Raw genomic sequence first — 24,486 nt, 5'->3', positions numbered from 1 at the left:
AGATAGATAGATAGATAGATAGATAGATAGATAGATAGATAGATAGATAGATAGATAGATAGATAGATAGATAGATAGATAGATAGATAGATAGATAGATAGATAGATAGATAGATAGATAGATAGATAGATAGATAGATAGATAGATAGATAGATAGATAGATAGATAGATAGATAGATAGATAGATAGATAGATAGATAGATAGAACTTTTATTCATGTCAATTGCCAGACAACATAAATCAGGCCTACCAAAGCCTCAAAGGGCTTGAGTGGCAGCGCCTGGCAGACAGCGAACGTTGGCAAAACAAAGGAAAATAGAGACGTTGCAATGAACTTTGCAAAAAAGAAAAAGGTCACCAAACATAGTGAAACAAATATATAACTATTACAACATCAAGAGAGATTACAGTAATTTAAATTAATACAGTAAATAGATGAAATAACTACGGGGCAGGAAGCAGCGCGGAGACATACCGCAAAGTTTTTTTCAGGGTGTATTTAGTTTTCATGCGGAGTACAGTAGGTGGCAAGCTATTGAAACAGGCAGGTACATAGTAATGGCGTGTGCGCTTTCCGTACCGGGTTGAGGAGCGAGGAATGCAGTAGCGGTATTTTGGTCTTAAAAGAGCAAGTATTCTTGAATGTCACTGCACACACACAAAAAAAAGAAAGGGTGCGGCCAGTGAGCGCTGCTGCTGAAGACCTGAAAAAAAAACATGCAAGCATAGAGTTATGCCACTGATTCAAATTGCCAGCTTGCACGCTGACAGCACAGCTTCCCGCGCAGGGAGCATCGCCAACTAAAGCGGTCACAAAACATTAGTGCGAACATACGAATAACATAAGACATGCACACGAATGCTGCACACAACTACGTCGAAAGACATTCTCGTGATCTCTACATGATCAAATGAGCCCAGGAAAGATGTTACATGTTTCAATACTCGCGGATTTTATTCATTCACCGCTAAGAAAAATTGGAGGGACACAATATCCGCCTTAAAGGTATGACGCGATAGCGTACCCCTTACCGTCACCTAGGTGGCCCACCAGCCTCCAACCCATTGCTCTCTCGAGACCACCTGCCAGAGCCATGCCCGTGAGTTTTTTCTCTCATGGCGCCGACGCCGACAACGCAAATACCAGATTTTCTGGAGAAAGGGGCCTGATTTTAACTATATCGCGTTAATATTCACGAGCTTTCACCAAGCGCAAGAGGCAGGCCCTCACCTATTTCACGAGAGTGTTTCATATGCTTGTATTATGCGCCCACACAAGCATTGTAGCAGGGCATACTCTAGTGAGCGTAATGCTGGACCTTACAGCAAAATGGATGAAGCTCATACACGTTGCAAGACTCGCTGAAATTTACCGTGAATTGAAGGGGTGGAAAGACTTTCCTACATAACCCAGGCCAGGTATTTCGGAAATAAAATCAGAGTAACGCTCAACTGCAAGGGCGTTCAATGTGTTTCCTACGAAGGCAGGAACCGAAGGTAGGAACAATGCGCTTTTTTGAAGACAATTTCAAGTCGACATTTTGGCCTAATTTTTAAGAAAAATAAAAACTCGCGGAAATTTGTTTACAGTATTCTACGCGACTATAAAACCCAATAAAATTTCGTTCCGTGACCATTACTTGATGTTGTTTACGGAATTGTTTAAGTGAATGTCTCTACCATGATTTAACTGAGGGCAATCAATGCAGGAATTTTTATACCTTAAGGTGTCGTTATACTAGATGTTAACCAGAGAGAACTCAGCCGCGAGAATCAGTCTCAAAATCAATTGTCTAGCTAATAAAAATTTCTTAGTAAAGTCTGGTGGTTGCTGCCAACGGCGAGTTCCTAGCCAAGGGCAAGAGGGGATGTCCTGCAGAGTGACGAATACTTCCAGCTAAACCGCAAGAGCACACGATGTGCCTGGGAAGTACAGTGCAAATGCAACGTCAGCTGGCGAGGCGCTACAATCTCTACGGCGTTCAATTCGAACCATCTCCGCTATTGCGCAGCGAGAAAACTAAGTGGAAACCAGCTACGTGGCCGTCGTTTTGGAGAAGTACGAAGCTAAAGTAATTGCTACCGCGGTAAAATAGCGTAGACTATTCGAAAAGGGCCGCCGCAGGGATTGCAACGCCTCTCCAAAGACGCGTCACCTTACTTCCAGGAATTTTCGAAATTCCGTCGAAACATCGCATAGTTATCATATGGCCAGGATTCTGGTTCATGCGCCGCTAGTTCACAAAGCCACCACCACGGTGCCGCATAAGTTGAGCTCCTCCTCCTCCTTTTCTTACATTCTTCCTCCCTGGTTTGAAAGAGAGGCGGTGGTGGTTGTTGCTATGAAGGGGAGGGGGTGGAGGGGGATACTGGCAACACCCTCTAAAGAACTCAAGAGGGTGTTGCCTGAACCCCCTTCCCCACTCCCCCACGCCTTTCGCATCACAGCTTTCGTTCCTTTGACCCCCTCCTCCCTTCCATACTTAAAGACGCTAGCTACTGCCCTCAGTCACCCCTGATGAAGGAGCAGAGTCGGCTTCGAAACGCTGGGTTAAATGTAAAGTTTTTCGTTGGAGGCTAACAGTTTATATAAGTATTTAAACCCAACCAAACAGGAAATCTGCCGAAATGTTTAGTTTTCATTCAACAAGCAACCACAGTCTGCGCTCCGCGATTCGCGGAAAAGTAAAAGGAGGAAAAAAAAGAAAGTCAAGTAAAGGCACAGCAGGAGACCCCTCTCCACTGTCCTTTTCTTCCTCCCCCTTACCACCCTGCAACCGGCTGCCAGTGTAGCTCCTGAAAAAAATTTTTTTCCTACCTATGCATCTGCTCACATCTTTGGCCCTTCATGTTACCGTCCCCCCCCCCCCCCCCCTTCTCTTCTTCCGTTTTAATGCTGCGAGCAGTGGGTCTTGTTCTCGTAGCCTTTGTGGGAGAAACACTGCCAAAAAATTGTGTCTGAAGGGTAGGGTGAAATTCAAGCAAGTTTTGGTTGGGACGATTCCCAATTCTTGCTTATTTGTTTTAAAATCCGCGACAACAGCAATGACTTATCGCTTTAAGCATGCTGCTCGAGGAGGGTGTGTGATTCGTTCCCCAGTGCCGCCGTGTACCCACTGGTTTCCAATGGGCACAAGATTGCTCAAAGCCTGGCGCCTGGTTTTTTTTAGGTGAAGTGCTCGGAAAATGGTCTTTCACCTAACCTAGTGTTGAAGAAAACACTGCACTATTAACAAAAGAAAACATTTCTAAGATATGGACACCCAAGATTCTTTACTCGCTATATCATCCAAAACCGAAAAGGAAGCAACGCAAACAACTCTATATGCTTACGCTAAGGACACGCCAGTGGCAAAAACGCGCATGCAGTTCGTACGCAAAAGGTGTCAGTGAAACCTTGGCCAGTATGCTCAGAAAGGAAGGGATGCAAACTACACACAAGACGGCCACCATTATCGGACGCCTCCTCTGCCCCTTCAAAGATAGTCATCCTACAAAAAAGGCCTAAGGCGTGGTATGGAAAATACCCTGTTCGAGTGCTTGCTGTCGTAGGCTGTGGAAACTAATCAAGGCAAATTTAAAAGTCGCGGGAGGATGTTAATAGTCCCCTGAAAACGGCACCCTCTTCTTACACCCGCGGTCTGTGCAACTCCCCTGGAGCCACACGTCGAAGAATTAGTAGTTTGCCAATCGCTTAAGAGGCAACAACCGACGAAAATACAAAAGGAAAGCTAAAAATGTTGCTGGCCCGGCGATTGCTATCTAATCTCTCAAGTACCGGAACTGCAACCCGCAGAATTAAAGGCAAAGAGATAGGATACCGAGGAGTACACAGGAGAGCGACAGCAAAAAAAAAAAAAAGACGGGGGTTGGTTTGCACCTCATACGCAAAAAAATATATGTTCGCGCCACTCGTCCGAGAGTGCCTATAGGTGCTGTTACACACATTCGCAACACGGTAAATTCACTGCATATTCAGGGCCGCACGCACGTAACGCCCTGTCAGCTAATTAATGATGTGACCGCCACATTGCACAAGCAGTCTGGATGGAGCGCCCAGCCGCCCCGCTGGAGAAACGCAGTTTAAGCATTGAAACCTCGTGTTATCCGACAATAACTTCCGTTCATTCTTCACCAAATTTAAATTATAATCAAGAACATATAGTTCACGTTTTACTCTTGATGGCTCCTCTGGGTAACGGAGTATTTACTTGCATCCCGAACAGATGGCACACTCTTCAGAATAGTTCCCAGCATGCCATTCTGTGAAGTGTTCGTTAGCGGTTTACATAATTGCCGAAACTAGCATCGATAACAGCAGTGGCAAAGCCCTTATCGACGGCGAACGATCGAATCACGAGATGCACTTTACCAACCTAGAAAAAAATGTTGCGAACTACCACAATACTAATTGTTACTTTGGACAAATCACCTACTGCCATAAAACGCAGCATCAGGTTTGCCGCCTCTCACGACATTCACTTCAACGCATCCGTGCTGCTCTTTCACAACATCGACAAAACTTTCGAAGAGCTATCTGCTATTGAGCCTAATAATATAATTGTTAAAATGTAGTCATTAATTCACTATTTTATTATTTTCAACGCACAATGCAAGACCCATATACAAGTAGCGGTGAGTGAGCTCTAAGTATTAGCGTCTGGGAATTACGCATTTCACTGCTTGAACAAAGTACCTTGAAGTTTCATTGCTTTGCACTGTTAATGCGCACGCAATTCCACTATCACCTATGCCCGTGTGGTCACTGTACGCGCTTAATAAAAAATGTACCTGTCAAGCAAAAGATTCTCCTTATAATTTTCTCTGTATACCTCATAGAGGGCACGCGCTTTCTTGTAGGATTTTATGTTGCAGCCCATAGTCATAGCCTCACTCCGATGGGGGTACTTTTGAAAGTGCGCATGCGTACAGCACGGCTCAACCTCCCAAAGCAAACTACCAAAGCAGGGACACTACAGCGGTGACGTGCGCCTTGCCAACACACCAAGAGAGGGCGCCACACGTTTCTTGCCAATGCTAAGGTTGCATGGCAAATAGAGAAACAGCGTAGGAAATCTTTTGCTTCATTCAAATGTAAAATACTTTATACTTATTTCAAGGTAGGACATTACGCTTCCTGAAGCTCCAAAGAGCTCGTCGATATATTGTAAATTAGAACTGTGGTGAACGATAAAGTGAAGTGGGGTACTTTTCAGGACTTCGTCATAGACTCCATGCTATCGTAGCTTATTGCGCATGGTAAACGCAGCATGTAAGCTATAGTGATGAAACTCTACTAAACGAAACTTTAAGAAGCATTTAACATCTTGGCGAGACAGCTATTCTCCAACTTTTATGCGCGACGAGGTTAATTTTTATTTTTTCATCGCCGTTGAGTTACGCGCCGCGGGCTGTCGCGAAATGGCGCGACCGGTTTTTTGAGGCGCATGGGCCAGAATGCTAGGGATATGGAGGAGCTTTGATGGCATTAACTTTGGGCAACCAGCCTGTCCATGCCTTAGGTTCCACGTTTTTTTTTTGCCAGAGACAAGTTCCTTAGCGGCACTGTATAGCGCAGTTTTTTGTCAATGAGCCCTCATGGCGAGACGTTTGCTCTTATGCACATAGCCTACATAGCTCCTATAACTGACCCGCCGTGGTGGCACAGTGGCTATGGGAAGACCGCCGTGTGCCATGCGATCGCAGTGCACGCTATGGAACCAGCAGGTGTTCAAGCCCAATGCGGAGCCCTTCACAACAATACCCCATATCCCATGAGCCGCTTTGGTACGCTACACACCCACCATGCCATACTTTAGTATGGTACAATGACGTCATGACAGCTCAGTGTACTGAACATCGCTCACCCAGCAGTGTTGGTCCTCACACGAAGTACATGGCGGGTTTGAGGGACTCGAGCACCTTGACAGCCTCCACATACTGACTGGTTGAGACGGAGTCGGCGCTGCCCCCAGACGAGTCGCTGCTCGAGCTTGACACGTCCACCTTGCTCATCACGTGGTTCTTGGCCCGGTACGCGGCCAGATGAGCATAGTAAACGGGCGCCGGGATGCTAACGCAGCGCGCGCAGCGGGCGTATGTATGGCAGAGGTAGTAGCTCAGATTCTGCACGTCGTCCGCCGTAAAGCTCGAGTCGTCCCACAACATGTAGTAGTGCGACGGCCTGCTCGTGCCCTGCACCACAGACACAACGGGGCCGGTTCAACCCACGGAATCGCAGCATGATCTCCTGGTTGTAGACGCAGACCTCGCGTCACATCCCCGCCAACACTTAGGCAGTCTTAACTTAGGAATCAAGAGGAAGAGATCGGCTTGGGCTGGGTATGTAATGCGAATTGGAAGACAACCGCTGGTCCTTAAGGGCTACGGAGTTGATTTCAAGAAAAGGGAGGCGTAGCAAGGGGCGGCAGAAAGCTAGGTGGGCGGATGAGATTGGCAAGTTTGCCAGGATACGGTGGCCGCAGCTGTCAAAGGACAGGGTAACTGTAGAGACATAGGAGAGGCCTTTTCCCTGCACTGGGCATAGTTAGGCTGATAAAATTCATGATGATGATGAATTTGGGTGCCTTAAATATTTGTTACTATCCTGTGGTCCCCGTTTTGGAACACATCCTGGTCCCGGCTGTGGCGGACGAATTTCGTCGATGGAGGTGAAATTCGAGAAGCTCGTGTACTGCGCAATCTCAGTGCACGTTAAAGAGCCCAAGTGGTCGAAATTTTCGGAGCCCTTCACTACGGCGTCTCTCATAGTCTGAGTTGCTTTGGGACGTTAAACCTCCATAAACCAAACAGATCCCATTTTGCGGGAACCCTTTACTGGCTGTTGCACAATGAAATATCAAAGTAGGCCATGCGCAGTTGCTATTCGGGCCCACACCTAACAGTCATCCTGTGCTTTATAATGTGTAAGAAGCGCCTAAACTCCCTGTCACTGCCTCTATAGTGGCCTTCTTAATGTTGCACTGAAAAGTTCGGAGCACGTTCAGTTCGCTTCTGCGTCATTAGGGAGTTTCTGCGACCAAAGTACCGACTACTGGGCCCCAGACGGCATTCCATTACTGTGCACCTGAATGCCGAAATGGCTGCAGAGGTAGAAGTCGAAGTCGAGCGGGTGCGTGACCGCGTGACCGCTGGTGCGTGAAACGCGTGTGGTGACGCTTCTGGACCACGATGAATGTCAGCGCCGGCTCGTACGTCTCGTTCGGGGAAAGCTCCTGGCACGCCAGTCGGATGGCGCTCACCTGGAAACAAGATCACGGCCAAGTTGTAGCCCTGAACTGGTCGCCTAATGGATTAAACACTGCTTCTGGAGCTTGACACAAGGGATGGGCAGGACAACACCATTTCGTGCGCAGTCAAACAGCTACGAATCGTCGTCTTTCGAACAAAGTTAGGAGAAGGTTATGGCGCTGTGAGTAAATCGTATCGTATATGGAAAACTGGTAGAATCCACAGTAACTTGGAAGCTTCTCTGATCGGGCTTGCAGGTAATTCATGACAGCTAAAAATGCAACAGTGCAAGACGGGTACGATGAACACCAGCGCTGTGATGTCCAGCGCTGTGGTGTGGTGCATTTTTATCTACATTGAGACCCGCCAGTTACCGCGGTCGATGATGTTCGATGTAGAATCCGCGAGACAATATGATGCTACCCGTTTCAATCATAACCAACCCACAAAAAGATGCGGGGAAATCATTTCGCATTCGAAACTTACCTCGCGGTTGCGGACCTCCATGAACTGCCCCTCCCTCACTCCATCCCGGTAGAAGATAATGCGCTCCGGCTTGTGCCTGGTAGCATAATAAAATGCCTTCAGCGTGTCTTTCATCATGTCCTTGAGGTCCTTGATGATCTCCAGGCGCGAAGTGGCAGCGGAGTCTGCCACCTGGACGCGAACGGAGGCGTGGAACTTGTACGGAATAGAGTCCAAGCTACCAACGCACGCCGCGATGGACGGCCTCAGCTTGTCCCCAGGCGCCGGGTGAGTCACGTCCGCTCCGATGATGATAACCGGCTTCTGGAAGATTTTCGGCTTCTCCTTGGGCAGCAGGCTGTTGTTGATGCCGCCCAGCTTGGCGTTGATCTTCTGGCAGAGGTTGGTGAGGAGCGCGGCGTTGCACTTCTTGATCACGTTGTTGTCCATTACGCACTGCGTGCGCAGCCCGATCTCGGTCTCGGCTACCTGCTTGATATCAGCGTAGCTCGTGTTCTTGGCGAGAACGATGATGACCATCTCGAGGTTGGCGGTCTTGCGCTGCTCCTCGAGCACGATGTTCCGCACGGGCTTGCGGTTCGCATCAGTCGTGGTGACGTCCAGCGGCTTCTCGATGCTCATGCCCAGTTCTTGGCCGACCCGGATGAGCATCTTGACGAAGTTGTCGAGGCTGTCTCGCTGCGCGAACTGGCTCAGGTTGAGCAGCGTCCAGCGGGTCAGCGTGGCCGACTTGTAGAAGTGACGGCCCCGCAGTTCCCAGGTGCCCTCGCGGGGTTTGACGATGTAGTTGTTCTCGAAGACCAGCGACGGCGGATCGAGCACCCTGCCCTTGAGCTGCGTCGGCTCGGTGCTGATTTTGATGCCGAACTCGCGCAGGCACTGGTCGCTGCTGCTGACCATATCCCGCACCGACTGGCGGATCTCGTTGAAGCGCTTGGCCGGTGGCTGGGCCGTACGCTTGATCATCTCGGATGTCTGGTTCTCGTCCAGTTTCTTCTTGCAGTGCTGCCCTTCGACGATCACGCAGACCTCCAGCGGGAGGTAGGCCGGGTGGTTTGCGCTGCCGGTCTCGATGCAGGGCAGGTTCGGGTACTTGAGACGGTCGTAACGGTTTTGGAAGTAGTCGGCCACCGAGCAACGGGTGCCGTCTTCTATTTTGAAGTAGATCTTCTTGGCTGCTTCCTTGGTGACGCGAACCACCTTGTACTTGCGAGGGTATGGAAGGTGGGTGACCTTGACGCGCAAACCCTTGAGCTCCTTGTTGAGACGAACGTTCTGGAAGTCGCGCAGGTTCTTGAAGTCTCCGGCCGACATCTCGCGCCGGCAATCGCTGAACAGTTTGCACATGAAGTCGGTCACGGGTAGAGGCTCGTAGAAGGCGGTGGCCGAAATGTCGACGTTGAGCATGGGCTACCACTGAGCGGGCCGAACGCTAGTGTAGTAGCCGAACAGGACTTCGCGGCCACCTCCAAGGGTGTTGTATTCGCCTGGGGCCGGCGGCTTGAAGAAGGACCACCCGACGGGCATGAGTTTGATCGACGGTCCGTGCCGCAGCACGATGTCCACGGCTTGGAGGACCTCCTGGGGAACGTGGTGACGCGTGTGTCGAAGACAGCGTGTAGCGCGTCCAGATTCACGGTGGCCGCGTACTGGATCTTCACGATGAACTTCTGAATCCGCTTGTCCTCCTCGAAGTCGACCGTGAAGGTGCGCTCGCGGAAATTGAGCCCACGGCGCGTGTACAAGTTCTTGCGTCCGTCGAAGGCGGGCATGCAGCCACTCAGGTCGACCCGGTACATCTTGACGAGCAACTCGATGACCAGGCGGTTGATCTTGGTGCTGATGCAGCGGTACTTGCGCTTCTCGGGCACTTTGTTGGTCTCCTTGCGCGACTCTGAGCAGATCTCCACGTCGTAGTGGAAAACGTTACCGGAAGGGATCTTAACGCTGAAGTGGTTGGCGGTCAACTGGATCGGCCAGCCCAGTTTGCCTTGAGCAGGTCGGCGCGGGAAGTGAGACGGCAAGGTACGCTCGATTTCCTGCAGAGCGCGCCGGGGCAGTCCGCGGCTAAGGTTTAAATTCCCACAGCGCACAATTCGTGTCCAATATTCTTGGACAAAATTTGAAAATTTTAAATACTCTTATGGAAATATTGAAGGTAATGGTCATAGTCCGATTTTTTTTTACTAGCTGGCATCAAGCTGTTCAGACTGCCATAGAAAAACAATGGGGAACGCTTTTGACGGTAGCAATAACATAAATGAAAACATGCAAGCCTGCCGACGGCAGATCTGCAGATCTTTGTCCAGAATTGTCGGTTAGGCGGCTGAATTACGCACGAATTGCGCGCGTAAACTACGCCTGACCTCTGCGTTAGCTGTCTAAAAGTAAACTCCTCCATACATCGGTTAATCGATAAAAGTCAAAAGTCAACTCCTCCACACTGACGATCTGAGTTGCGCGTCACGCTGTCGATATGGAGTGCTCAAAATGATCTCGGTAATGTAAGGAGAGCGAATGGAGTGCATTGGTCAGATTTTCACGTCTCTACGCTGCGGATGAGAACTCGCGATTTTGTTTCGGTGATACTTTTTTGCCTGTGGACTACTAGCACGGAACCCACTCCAGTGAGCTCTTAATCGATAGCAGTACGCCTTCTTACCTTTAACTAGTAAAATGCCGCGAATTACGAGAGAAATGCGAAATATTCATATTTCAGAGATTCCTGCGGGGAAAAGTGACAGCTGTAGGCAACCTCAAGTTTGCAGCGTCACTCAAAGCACTCTAACACACGCCAGCGAGAGGACCAAGCATTCTTTGAAGGAGTTTAGGCGCCAAATTTTTGGCCCTGTGCCTTTGATCTGCACACAAAAACTGCAATATGAACTCTGCTTTGTCGTTTTAATTAACTGAAACTTACACTGAACTGTTGCAGAAGTCAAGATTTCAGCAAATGAACAAAGAGCTATATATAAGTTTTTGTATGCTTCACAAGACCTGGTGCTCACTTGTGCCATCGCAACAGTCTTTCGATTGCTGAAAGCGAAACTGAAACTGCATGGAAGAATATATTCAGTTTTAAATTAGGCGCTGGGCGTAGGCGAATTTCACGTGGTGATTCATTTTAACTAATTGTGTGCGTGTCTGTGTGTTTCACTTAATGGCGCATAAGCAGCTGAGGCTATCATGGACAGGGTTGGTAAGATCTCACTGGTGCGCTGGCGGACAACTACTTCTTTTAGAAACCAATTTCCCTGTCACATTCCCTTCTTTTAGGAATCTAACTAACCACTCGTGTCAGGTCTCCTACTGTATTCTCTCCTAAGAGCAAGCAAGGGTGGAAAGGGACGCGTTTGTGGCGAAATTTCGAGTTTCCTGCATGAAAAAATACGGGCGCCACATTCACAAAGAGGGTTTTCTTGTTTCATAATGTTCGCAATCATTCGCAAGCAAAAATACACAATAAAAATTTCGGCGAGCACATTAAGCGAGCTCGTAGTGCTTTTACACAACCACATTCCAGTTTCCGTACTTCGTTGAAGCCATCAAGTGACGTTCGTCAAGTAGCTGCATAGGCAACGCCGAGTGCCGAGCAAGGAATGCAAACACGTGTATAATCATTCTCAATGTGGTATCTGAATCACCTCAAGGAGCTGAAAATAAAGCGAACCTCGGAAGAAAAAATTGAAAATTGGTTTTTTGATGAAAGGTAATGGCGCAGTAATTGTCTCTCATACGTCCCGAAAATATGGGTTTCCCAAAAGGTACCTTCACATGAAAGAAGGCGGGACTGCGCTTGTCCCCTCTTTATTCACGTGAATGAAGCTTTTGCGCAACCCGTCTTTACGCAACGATGAGCCACATTGCTGAATCGCATGTGCCGGGGGACACCGGAACTGCGCCGTAAAAGAAGGGAGGAAGGTGGGAGTGAAAAACAGAAAGAGGTGCCGTAGTGGAGGTCTCTGAAATAATTTCCACCATTAACTTCTGAAGCACGCCGCTCACCTCCAATACTGTCTATACTCTCGACATCAGGCCCTCCCAATGGTGGGACGCCGTCACGTACTTTCACGCCATTTCTTCCTTTCTCTTCCCTCGCGGTGCCAAAAAACGCGAGCGGTGCATGCAAGCACCGATGTCATACGTAGCGCGATCATTCCGGGGAGTGCTCAGGTTTAGCATCGCGTAGAAGGAGCCAAATTCGACAAGCGAAGAGGAGCCGCAAAGCAGAAGAGAGGGATGTAGTCGAGGGTTTGACGGCATACCGTCTGGTCAGGAATCATGGTGATGCAGATTGCTGGTCACTGGCCAAAGTCAAAAGATCAAAAGACGTTTCGGGAGCACTACGGCTCCCTTGTTCACTATGAAACAATCGGCGCACGGATCCGTTCTTTCGTAGCACCCAGTAGCGTTCTTAATGATTTAGCATAGATAGGATGCAGAGTTCCGTCGTTCTTGTTTAATGTGTTAGACGATGTCTATATGATAAGGGACTCAAGATTCTGCCGTGCTGACGTGTTCTTTTCTGTTGTCAATATCTTTACTTGATCCCAGCTAATCTCATGGCCGGATTCTTGCACATGCTCTGCGATGGCGTTAGATGCTACTTTCCGTTTCGGACGTCGTTCTGGTGCTCTCTCAGGCGTCTCCTGAAGTCCTTTGTTTCACCGATATATATTGATGAGCAATCGGCGCAGTCAATCTCATACACGTACAACACCTGGAAATCTTTCACGAGGGAGCTTGTCCTTCACATTCACCAGTTCTGTTCGCACCTTGCCAGCGGGGACGTGCGCGATGTTGACGCCATGCTTGCGGAAAATACGAGCAAGCGCTTCGCTCACGCTACATATGGGACAGCAGCTCGTTTTTCTTTTGGTTTTTTGCTATCGCGTTCTTCGGAGGTAGACACAGACGCGAGAGCACAGAAAAACCAAAAGAAAAACGAGCTGCTGTCCCATACGTAGCGGGAATTAGCGAAGCGCTTGCTCGTATTTTCCGCAAGCATGGCGTCAACATCGCGCACGTCCCCGCTGGCAAGGTGCGAATAGAACTGGTGAATGGGAAGGACAAGCTCCCTCGTGAAAGATTTCCAGGTGTGGTGTATGAGATTGACTGCGCCGATTGCTCATCAATATATATCCGTGAAACAAAGGACTTCAGGAGACGCCTGAGAGAGCACCAGAACGACGTCCTAAACAAGAAAGCAGCATCTAACGCCATCGCCGAGCACGTGCAAGAATCCGGCCACGAGCTTAACTGGGATCAAGTAAAGATATTGACAACAGAAAAGAACACATCAGCACGGCAGAATCTTGAGTCCCTTAACATACAGACATCGTCTAACACATTAAACAGGAACGACGTAACTGTACATCCTATCTATGCTAAATCCTTAAAAACGCTACTGGGTGCTACAAAAGAACGTATCCGTGCGCCGATTGCTTCATAGTGAACAAGGGAGCCGTAGTGCTCCCGAAACGTCTTTTCATCTTTTGACTTTGGCCAGTGACCAGCAATCTGCATCAGAAGAGAGGGGATTGTGCGCTACCTTTGTCCGCTGAGGGGCGTTAGTAGAGTTAGCATCACGTGACATTTCTGAAGCCTAGTCATAAAACGTATAATGGAAAACCTCATGGGAAATGCACCCACGTGAAAAGGCAGCGGTAGCTGCTAACAAAGTTTCACTTTCGCTTGCTGCGCAGCGTAACGCCTGCGCTTGAAATTTTTTTGAGACGCGCCTTCGGCGCAATCTATGCAACCTGAGATGGAATCTATGGAACCTCGATGCAGTACGGTGCATGCACGGTCACTGAAAACACCGCTCACCAAGCCATGGCTTGCAGTCTGGCAACTATCAAGAGCCGCAAACGCGACCAGGCAGGCGCGCTGTTGACGAGAATGTGGCGCCATCTGGCGAACTCAGGGCGAACTGCGCATGCGCGGTAGCGGTACGCGGTCTGGCAAACTATCTGCTGGCATGCTACGACGGCATTGCCGCCCACACCCATCCACAGGGTTCAGACACGTCCGTGGGGGCACGCAGCAGCAGCCGCCGCTCACCTGAAAGCTGAGCTCGTCATTCTGCGACTTGGTGTTGCCGGCACCATTGCGGGCCTGCACGGGCGCGGCCGTCGGCGAAGTCGAGGTGGTGGGCACGCCTTCGGTGGGCGCCACAGTGTGAGCCCCGTTGCCGTTGGTTCCCTCTGCGCGGGTGATGACGGCTGTTCCGACGGCAGTGCTGGAGAGAATCTGGGGTGGGGCCGCTCTGATCACTCGCTGCTGCAGGGCTTGCGCGAACGAAAGCGCCGATGGGGCGCCCGGCGAGCGTCCAGTAGGCCGCCCTAGACCAAAGGGAAGAAGTTAGCATCAACGATATCGACAAGGCTTACCGATGCGTGACCAGTTTTGCCAACATGGCATGACCGAACAGCTCCGAGCACTAACAGGCGATCCACTATTGCGCAACTGCAAGAATGGGCTATGTATATGTTACGTCGCTGAAGCCATGATAATCCCGCCTTCTGTAGAGCACCCGCCTTGGATTTGGAGGTGGTGGGTTCGACTCCCGCTGTAGGATGATTACCCAGCCGTTTCTCAAAATAAGTAGAAGCTATGCTCTGGCAGGGTGCTCGGATTGCTAGGTTGCATGGCTTGACAAAGGAGCCTACGCCCTCAAATCCTGTCACTGTGGGCTTGAAGAGACACATCAGAAATACACTAGATCTTGCATTCGGTCAAAGCGCACTTTGGCTTCAGATGAATTATATTCTGAAAACCAAATAAAAATCGGGGAAAGGCGAGAGAAGGTTGTTGAAAATGATTGAGAACATCCCTGAGGTAAGCCTATCGAACGAATTATGGCTTTGAGAGCAAGGTAGCAGGGTCCTGATCGGAAGTATCGGGCGACACGCCCCGCAGTGGTTAATGTATGGCAAGGAGGCAAGACTAGTCGACACAGCCATTGTGAACCAACCCACTCGGGGATTCGAGACGCTCTGTATCCAAAAACCAATATGCGTCAATTAACACCATCCGACGCGTCGGAATAACTGCTACCTCGGCTACACTCGAGCGCAAATAACAGGACTTGCTACTCCCTTTACACCCATTGTAGCGGGCTCGCACAGGAGCAGCGGCAAAGACGCGAATTTAAACGAAAAAGTGCACGGCAAAGCTCGTCGCTTCACCGCGACCAAACAAGGATCGCGCGCCTCTAGGCAAGATGTAATCGCGTCCGCGTCGCGTGACAGGCCAGTAGCACAAACCTAGGGGTTAGGCCTAGTGCGTTCCCGCACGCCGACCTAGAATTAGTGGCGAAAGAAAAAACGCCATCTGCAATTTTCATTTCCGCTGAAGAAATCTCGCGGAAGAACATCGGCATCGCGAAAACCGAAGACCTAATCAGCTTCGGTCTAAAGCGAATCGCCACTCAAGCTAAAAGCGGCATCGCGCGCGGGACATCATGACTTCGCCACGCCCAGAGCCCGCCGCGCCGTACCAAACGGACCGGGCGGCGTGGCGACAGTCTGCGGTCGTGGCCTCATCCTAAGCCACCCAGTCAGAGCGGTGGCCCTACAGCCAGCGATTCGGATGGCTGACCCGTGACCTCCACGGTAGGCCCCGGCGGGGCGCTGTGCTCTACCACGGAGGGCACGGCGAGCCATGGAAAGCGCCTCCGCGATAGGCTCCGCCGGAGCGCTGCGCTCTATCACAGGCAATGGCGGGCCAAGGAAAGCGCTCACCTGTTCCGCAGCTTCGTCGTTGGCCTCAAGGAGCGTTTGAGGGAGGCCCGGTTTGCGACGTGAAGGCGGACTCCTGGACAGCTGGATGGGGGGGGGGGGGGGGGGGGGGGGGACAGGGCACTCGAGCAGCGATGTCGCAGCGACCGGCCGGCCGATGAAGCAGCTCTTTCGGGCCCGAGCTCGGCGGAACGTGCCTCGCGCCTAACCTCCGGCCCGGATAGGCGCGGCCGCAGGGCCGGGCCAATGGGGGAGCGAGCCAGAGTAGAACCCGTGCTGATGACATCACAGACGAGGGAGGGAGCGGTGCAGGGCCGACCGCACGTGGTCGTGCCACCAGCTCGCGGTATGCGCTTCGTCGTCTTCGTCTCGGAGGTATAATTTGGTCAAGAAGAAGTGAGGTTGCAACGGTTAGCGCTCGGACCGCGGTTAACAGTCTTGCAAACGTAGTGGCCGGCCGGCTCGGTCCCGTGTGGCTCCGCACTTTCGCTTATGGCGTCACGGCGGGTGGAGAAGGGAAACGACTTCATAAGCTGCGATTAGAAGCTTATAACCAAGGGGAACAAGCGAGTTTAACTTGGAAGTTTGTCCGTTTGGTATTCTCTTTCCTCTCCAAGGGGCGCGATAGTAGGTATAGTCTCTGCCAAAATAACTAGGCTGCATGGTCTTCTTCTCGCTCCTATATATTAGAGCTCTTACAGCTTCCGTAAAGATCAAGTCTTAAAAGGTGAAGACCAGGGCTGTCCTTACCTTACAGCGATTTAGAGCTTTCGGGATGGGAGAAGTTCTCAAATGTTCAACTAAGAGGCAAACCATGTATTCTGGTTACTAATTACATAAACTGTACATACGTGTAAGCGGCGGGGCTGTAGAACAGTGCCGCAAAGACCGTGTTCTCTAAAAATTCGCGGGACAGCACTCGCTGTCCCGCGAATTCGCTAAGTTCTTCGAAATACGCTATAGCTGTTTTGCCAGGCAAACACTGGGGTTCAGAACCAAAATTGGTGACTAAAAGTTCGGTTCGCCCACAGTTCAATTCAATAATTCCGCGAGCTACACAGACTTGCCGACACAGAAGCAGTGAGATGTTGGTTTCAGCGATGCCACGAATGCTGGGGCTGTTATCACACTCGACGGTAACAAACATGCTTGCTCTGGACGGGATCAATACGTGGTCGTCACAGACGCATAACTTAGCCCTGCGTGGCTCGGTATCGTCGTCGACAGGGCCTTGGGTGGAAAACGACACTATATTAGCTCCTGGAGGTTGATAAGGGCACCGTACTCCTGAAGGAAATCCAAACCGAGCACGAGGTCTTTGGAGCACTCGGGTAACACAGCAAAGCAGCCAGGGAAGTAACACCGCGGATCTGGATTCGCGAAGTGCAGACACCGATCGGAGTTACCACGTGGCCACCAGCTGTCCGGATCTGCGGCCCATACCAAGGGGTCAGAACCTTCCTCAAGGCCGTGGCTAACCGTCTGCTCATTACAGAAAAATCGGCGCCGGTATCCACGAGTGCGCTAACGTCGTGGTTGTCGGCGGATACCGGCATTTCGGCGGAGACCAGTCGGTCGGAGCGCGTCGTCGAGGTCGTCGGTTCAGGTCGTCGTCGGTCGGAGCGTCGCGGCGAATCATCGGGGGGAGGCTCTTGACTCGGTCCTGTCCACTCGGTCCTGGCCTCTGAGCTGGCCAGAGGATGACGGGCGGCCGGGTGAAGAGAACCGATTAGGGGATGGCGATCGGGACTGGCGTCGCTTCGAGGTCGAATATTGCACGTTATCAGCCAAGTACTGTTCGATATCCCGTGGTCTTTCACCGTAGCGTGGTCGAGGTGCGTCAGGTGAAAAACCCTTTAAACCCATTCTGCTGTAAGGGCAGTGGCGGAGGATGTGGCCGGGCTCCCCGCAGAGGTAACAGAGCGGAAGATGGTTTGGCGTACGCCAAACGTGCGCTTTGCTCACGGTGGCCTGAACTCCTGCTGCACGGATGGTACAGTTGCGACTGGCTCCTGCAGGTATGGCACAGGAGAGACGGGGGAAAAGGCTCGCATCGCTGGCCCGGGACTTCGTAGCACCTCGCTCTACGTCATAACGGAGGGCGACGGGTGTGGAGCTGTTGGTTGGCTGCACAACTCGTCGGATTTATTCGCGGACCACGTCCGTTACGGCAGCGACGCTGACCTGTGGAGCTTCAAAGCGAAGTTTCGCCAGTTCCTCGCGCACAAGGCTTCTTACAAGCTCCCGAAGATCCTCGGCGGGCAGCGCCGTAGGCGTGTACTGGGATGCGGCTGCTACAGTATAGCCTTACGTCCGTAGTGGGCGCCTCGTTCCTGCAGAGAGCGCTCGATACCCATTGCCTCCTTAGTGAAGTCGGACACTGTTCGTGGCGGGTCACGGACCATTCCGGCAAATAGCTGCTCTTTTACGCCACGCATTAAGTGGCGTAGCTTCTGGGCTTCAGGCATAGCCGGGTCGGCCCGATTGAACAGTCGCGTCATGTCCTCTATGAACATCGCGACGCTCTCATTCGGCTGCTGTTATCTTGAGCGCAGGGCGATTTCAGCCGTCTCTTTTCTTTCGCTGCTGGTAAATGTCGCTAGCAGCTCTCGACGAAAAGCCTCCCAGGTGGTAAAGGAAGCTTCGTGGTTCTCAAACTACGTTTTGGCCGAGTCCTACAGCGCAAAGTAGAGGTTGCGCAGCTTGCGCTCGCCGTCTCACCCATTGAAACCCGCCACTCGGTCAAAGCTGGCCAACCAGTCTTCGACGTCCTCAAACCTCCCACCGTGGAATGATGGGGGCGACCGAGGCGTGTGAAGGACGAATGGCGGGGCATTCCCGGAAGGCTGACTTGTCTGGCTAGCCGTAGCGGACGTCATGGCCCTTGCTGGTCTTGCGAGTTGTCCGAACTCTGGCTGTAGGCCTCGCAGGCGGCGGCAGGCCTTGTGGACTGGTGTTGTAGCCACGCGTTGAGAACTGACGTCAAGAGTGTCCTCCAGGTAAGCGTACATGGACCGTTACCCAGCGGTTCCACCAAATATGTCACCGACAAACGGGCGAAACACTCAAACCAGGTTTAATTAGACGTGCTGGGAGTGAATGAGTGAGTAAAAACTTTATTGAAAGAAAGTGTAGATTCGTGGTCAGTAAGTGAGGTCCAGGCCATGTAGGTCTCGTACCGCACAGGCCCATTCGACAGCCTTGACTTGAGTGCCTCGGTCGTCGCTGACCTTTACTGAAAGCCACGCGTCAGGTGAGGGAGCAGCCATGAGATCTGGGGGTGGGGGATGTGCTTTACAGTCCCAGATTATGTGGTCTAAAGTAGCTTTTGCACCGCAGAAGCGGCAGTTAGGGCTGGAGGTTGTAATAAATATGTGCGAGTACACATTTGGGTTGGGGAAAGAGTCGGTTTGTAGTCTTCTCCACGCCACCTGCTGCTCCCTTGACAGTGAGGGGGGCGGCGGCGGGAACTGCCTACGTGCGAGTCTAAAATGGGTGGTGTGATCGTGATAGGTTAGCGCTTCACCGGTTGCCTCCGGGTTCGGACCGTCTACTGCTCGGCCGGCTTTAACTCGAGCTTGTGCGTTGGCGGCCTCGTTTCCGGGGTTTCCGGCGTGCGCGAAGAATACGAATCTCCTAGCCATTCGAGTGCGCAAGGCATGACAAAAATCCCATCTAAAACAGTTCGGCCGCGGTATGGCGCCACTGGATTGCTTGGTACTGTGGCAATATTACAAGAATACTTAACCGTAAACGAATAATGCAGGGAATATACGGCATTTTATACTGATAGATCAAAATGTCCACACTACGTCGCAAGTGCTGCGGTTCAAAATAATTGAGAAAAACAATACGGCTGCCTAATTACGCATCCATTTTCAAGGCAGAGTGTTACGCAGTCTCTGAGCTGTAGAAAAAATTATAAATGAGCACATTGTGAATAGCATCATTTACACTGATTCTCTGAGCGTACTCACCTCTCTTCACCATAAAAATACAGTTAGACCACTAATCGGTGACATCATTCATAACATAAGAAGAGCTAAAACACAGGTAAAAGACAAAATTTTGCTGGGTGTCAAGCCACATCGGAATCACAGGCAATGAGAAGGCGGATGCATGTGCTGCAAAAGCTCGGAACAAAGAAATAAGAACGTGAACATTCCATACAAAGATGGCATGAAGCTGGTACAGTGTAAAATCAGGTATGACAGTCCCAATGGAACACTGAAAGAAATAATAAGCTACACATAGTAAAACCCTAATAGAATAATGGAAGTCATGCTCACAGCAAAAACGTTTCATCGAAGTTATTTTATGCCGTCTCCATAATGGACACACACACCTAACATAACTTTCTAATGTCAAAACAAGGCAGACCTTTATGTGAGAAATGTGGAGATGAGCTCACAGTAAATCACGTGCTATTCTCGTGCACACTACTCGAGCGGCAAAGGAAAAAAAAATATTTACCGTATTTTACAATGAACGCATTTCCTTCCACCCCAATTTACTTTTAAGAGATAATCCATCTGTAAGAATTTCATCTGTTTTGAGTTTTCTGAAAGACGCAGCGATTTTAAACAAAATATAATAACACAGAACTATTATTTCTAAAAATTCTTACCCTATGCTTTGACGCATTTTACGATACACCTCATTCATTTTATCAGGCCTGAGAAGGCGGCTGAGGTATACATTTGATTAGTTGGGCTCCTCGGAGTCCTTGTCCGGACAGGGACTTTCACTGAGGACACCCAATTCTTGAAATAAATTATACCATGTGTTTGGCGCATGATAGCCTGAGTAGCTTATGCGCCATATAGAATCCCAATACACTACAATACCATACAATACACAAATCGTCTCTCGACCACTCGACCTAATCTCCTGGACGTCACTATCGACCGTGTTACTGGGCGCGCCCTGACTGAAACCGGTGCCCATGTATCAGTGATGAGTGCTGCCCTCCGCCGTCGCCTCCGCAAAGTCCTCACGCCTGGCATGTCCCGTGTGCGTATCGCAGATGGCGTCACACCTGCTGTCGACGGTATGTTAACCGTGCAGGTTACTATTTCCGGCCAGAGTGTACCGGTTCAGTTCACCGTGCTGACCACTGGTGCGCATGACGCTTGGATTTTTTTGACTGAACATTCCGCCTTTATTGACTGCTCGGAGGGTGTCCTACACCTCGAACTTCCACTGCTGGATTCAGAACCAGTCGATGTATCACTGCGACTGTTCAGTGCCAAATACTCTCGCCTGTCATCCCGAACCGCCTCTTTCGTTCCACTGACCCCACCTCGCCCAGTTAGTGATGGCGACTATCTCGTTACTCCCAATCTTGACCTCTTGCTGAACCGTAACGTCGCCCTACCTCATACCATCGCCATCGTCTAAGCCAATGCCCTCTCGCAGCATTCCCTCAACTTCGGCGTCTCTTCTTAAGTGCTCCAGTCCGGCATCTGCGTGGCTACGCTATCCCCTATCGCTCTTTGCCAGGTCGCTACGTTGGCCGCCACCCCTGTTCAAGACACCGCTTCCACGCGCCGGCAGTCTCCTCTGTCGACAGACGCCTTCACGACCATGATGGCTACCGACCTCCGTCCCGACCAAATTGCCCAGCTTCGTGCCCTTCTCGTGTATTTTTCGGATATTTTTGATTTTCATGTGAACAACACCATGCTGGGTCAAACTCTCGCCGTAAGGCACCGCATTGAAACCGGTGATGCCCCTCCCATCCGCCGCCGCCCCTACCGGGTCTCTACCGGGTCTCTAGGTAATCAATGCGGGAGTTACTGAAATGCTAGGGAAAAACATTATCGAACCCTAACACTGTCCCTGGGCCTCACCCGTCGTACTTGTCACGAAGAAGGACGGCTCCTGGAGTTTTCTCATTGATTATCGCCACTTGAATAAAATCACTATATAGGACGTGTACCCCCCGCCGCGCATCGATGACGCACTTGATTGCCTCCATGGTGCCAAATTCTTCTCATCCATAGATCTTCGCTCGGGCTACTGGCAAATTGTTGTAGATGACCAGGACCGTGAGAAGACCGCCTTTGTGACCCCTGATGGCATTTATCAATTTAAAGTTATGCCTTTCGGATTATGCAACGGGTCAGCAACATTCGAACGCATGATGGATGCCCTTTTGCAAGGCTTTAAGTGGTCCACCTGCCTGTGCTATCTCGATGAGTCATTGTCTTTTCGCCCACGTTTTCCTCTCACCTCGCTGACCTTTCCCAAATCATTTCCCTCTTTCGTCAAGTTCCGGCCTGCACCTCAACTCGTCTAAGTGCCGTTTCGCGCGCCGTCAGCTCGCCATCTTGGGTTATGTGGTCGACAACACGCGGGTCCACCCTGACCCTGATAAGAACCGAGCCGTCAGAATTTCCCCAGCCACGTTCCTGTAACGACGTCCGAAGCCTCTTAGGGCTGTGCTCCTACTTTCGTCAAATTGTTGAAGGCTTCGCCGACATCGCTAGCCGCCTCACCGACGTCCTGAAAAAGGACGCCACCTTCATCTGGGGTCCCGACCAAGTACAAGTGTTTTCCACCCTGATATTGAAGCTTGCTACCACGCAAGTTCTGGCACACTTCGGTGTGACCGCTCCCACTGAAGTCCGCACTGACGCTAGGGGCTACGGCATCAGCTCAATCCTCTCTCAGAGGCAATCCAGACAGCACCGTGTCATCGCCTACGCCAGCCGCCTCCTCTCAGCCCTGGAGCGCAATTACTCAATTACGGAACGTGAGTGCTTAGCCCTTGTCTGGGCGGTTGGGAAATTCCGCCCATATTTATACGGCCGCTACTTTACAGTTGTCACTGACCACCATGCGTTGTGCAGGGTCTCTTCCTTGAAAGACCCTACAGGACGGCTAGGTCGTTGGGCACTGAGCTGAAATCCAGGGTTCGACGGAAACCCGTCTGGTCGGGTATGTTCATGGCGGATCGGAAAAGAAAAGCGCAAGACGACAAGGCTTTACCTAGAATCTTTTTATATTCAGACGACGGCAAACACGCGCAATCGCAATGAAGGCAATCTACCCACGATATACTCCCGCTGCTTGCGTCATACCATGAAACCTATATAACCTACCTTCACTCCTGTCTTTCTTTCATTATGAACAAGGCCCCCGTAAGCCGGGGCCGAAACGTCATCCTTTTTAACGATTGGTCGGCGCTTGAAGATTTTCCGCCTTGGGCACTGAGCCTGCAGCAGTACGATTACTGTGTATTCTACAAGTCTGGTCGCTTGCACGCCGATGCTGACTGCCTTTCCCGTTACCCTGTTCGCCCGTGTGACAATCCTGGCACTGACAGCGAGGACGCCCTGTGCTCTCCCTCTGCCCTCGCCAACATGGCCGAAGAACAGCGCCACGATGCCGTGCTGCGCTCAATTATCGACCACCTCCATACCACCCTATTAGGCCCTCCGAAGCGCCGCTTTGTGCTCCGTGATGGAGTTTTATACCGTAGGAGCCTTAACCAAGCTGGCCCCGACCTCCTCCTCGTTGTGCCCAAACACCTCCGCACTGCTGTCCTCCGAGAGCTGCATGATCTCCCCACTGCTGGCCACTTGGGTGTCTCCCGTACTTACGACCGCGTGCGTCGTCGATTCTTTTGGCCCCGCCTCTACCTCTGTGTACGCCCCTATGTTGCTGCCTGCGAGGAGTGCCAGTGCCGGAAACGCCCCACCACTCTGTCGGCTGGTCTGCTTCTGCCGACTGACGTCCCACCCGAACCATTCCAACGCCTCGGCTTAGACCTTTTGGGAACGTTTCCGCAATCCACCTCGGGTAACAGATGGGTAACTGTTGCCACAGACACACTACTCGTTACGCAATCACGCAGGCACTTCCTACCAGTACTGCTATTGATGTTGCCGATTTTCTTTTGACTGACCACATCCTACATTATGGTGCTTCCCGTCAACTTCTTACCGACCGAGGCGGATGCTTCATGTCCAGAGTTGTCGCGGACATTCTTCGGCCGTGCACTACAAACCATAAGCTCACCACTGCCTACCACCCGCAGACAAACGGCCTCACAGAACGCCTCAACCGCACTCACCAAAACGTTGGCTATGTACGTTTCTCCGGACTACCGCGACTTGGATATCGCTCTACCCTATGTGACCTTCGCCTGCAATTCTCCCGCCATATGGCACTGCCGGCTGCTCCCCTTTTTATCTTTTGTACGGCCGCGAGCCCCTACTGCCTCTGGAGACGCTGCTCCCCACTTCTACTGCTACTTGCTTCCCGGCTACTCGCTTCCCAGAGCTCTCAGCAGGAAGTCTAAAACCGCCCTCACCGTGTGGTCTCCTTCTCCCCTGGCTACCTTGCCATCTCGCCGCGTGGGGCTCTCTGAAAAACTTCTGTCCTGCTATATCAGACCGTACCGTGTGCTGCGCCAAGTCACCGCAGACACTTATGAGATCGCTCCGGCCTTCCTCGGTGCCAGGTCCTCTCAGCATGAGCCTGATATTGCGATATGTCTCGCAATCCCATTCACTGCCCTGATGTACACCGGGACGGTGCCTTTTCGACCGGGAGGCCGCGCAACGGATAATCTTCGTAAAGACGACGTGGAGGAAGTGCCCGGTGTGTGCGCGCTATCCGCTCAGTGTTCTCTGTGCCCTGTGCTCCGGTCGTCCGTCTGCCTGCCTAGACTTCGGGCCACGTAGCAATATTGTGCACGTAGATCACTTACCTGGAGGAAGCGGGAGCAGCACATAACGTGTGGACCCATACAAAAATGTCCTTAGCCGGCTATAGACATTTGGCCCAAATAGCTCTAATCCTTTTTATTTCTATCCATAGCTGTATATACAGGCTGATATATTTTTCTATAGAGAGCTGAAGACAGTTGTATGGCTCCAAAGCTATAGCTTTAGTGGCATAGATTTTTCAACAGATAGCAATAAGCACCTCTGTAGGTGCTTATAGTCGTTCATAAAAGGCCATAGACGGACATAGCTTTTTCCATAGACGCCCATG

General features: G+C 51.1%; 1 pseudogene; it reads right to left on the bottom strand.

Moving 5' to 3' along the window:
* Nucleotides 1-5,884: 5,884 nt before the first annotated feature.
* LOC144123996 (protein argonaute-4-like) lies at nt 5,885-15,285 on the bottom strand (annotated as a pseudogene).
* Nucleotides 15,286-24,486: the final 9,201 nt, after the last annotated feature.

Source organism: Amblyomma americanum, chromosome 3, assembly GCF_052857255.1.
Source record: "Amblyomma americanum isolate KBUSLIRL-KWMA chromosome 3, ASM5285725v1, whole genome shotgun sequence".
Lineage (NCBI taxonomy): Eukaryota > Metazoa > Arthropoda > Arachnida > Ixodida > Ixodidae > Amblyomma > Amblyomma americanum.
Note: the sequence above shows the minus strand (reverse complement) of the source record. Positions and strands in the feature narration are given on the sequence as shown.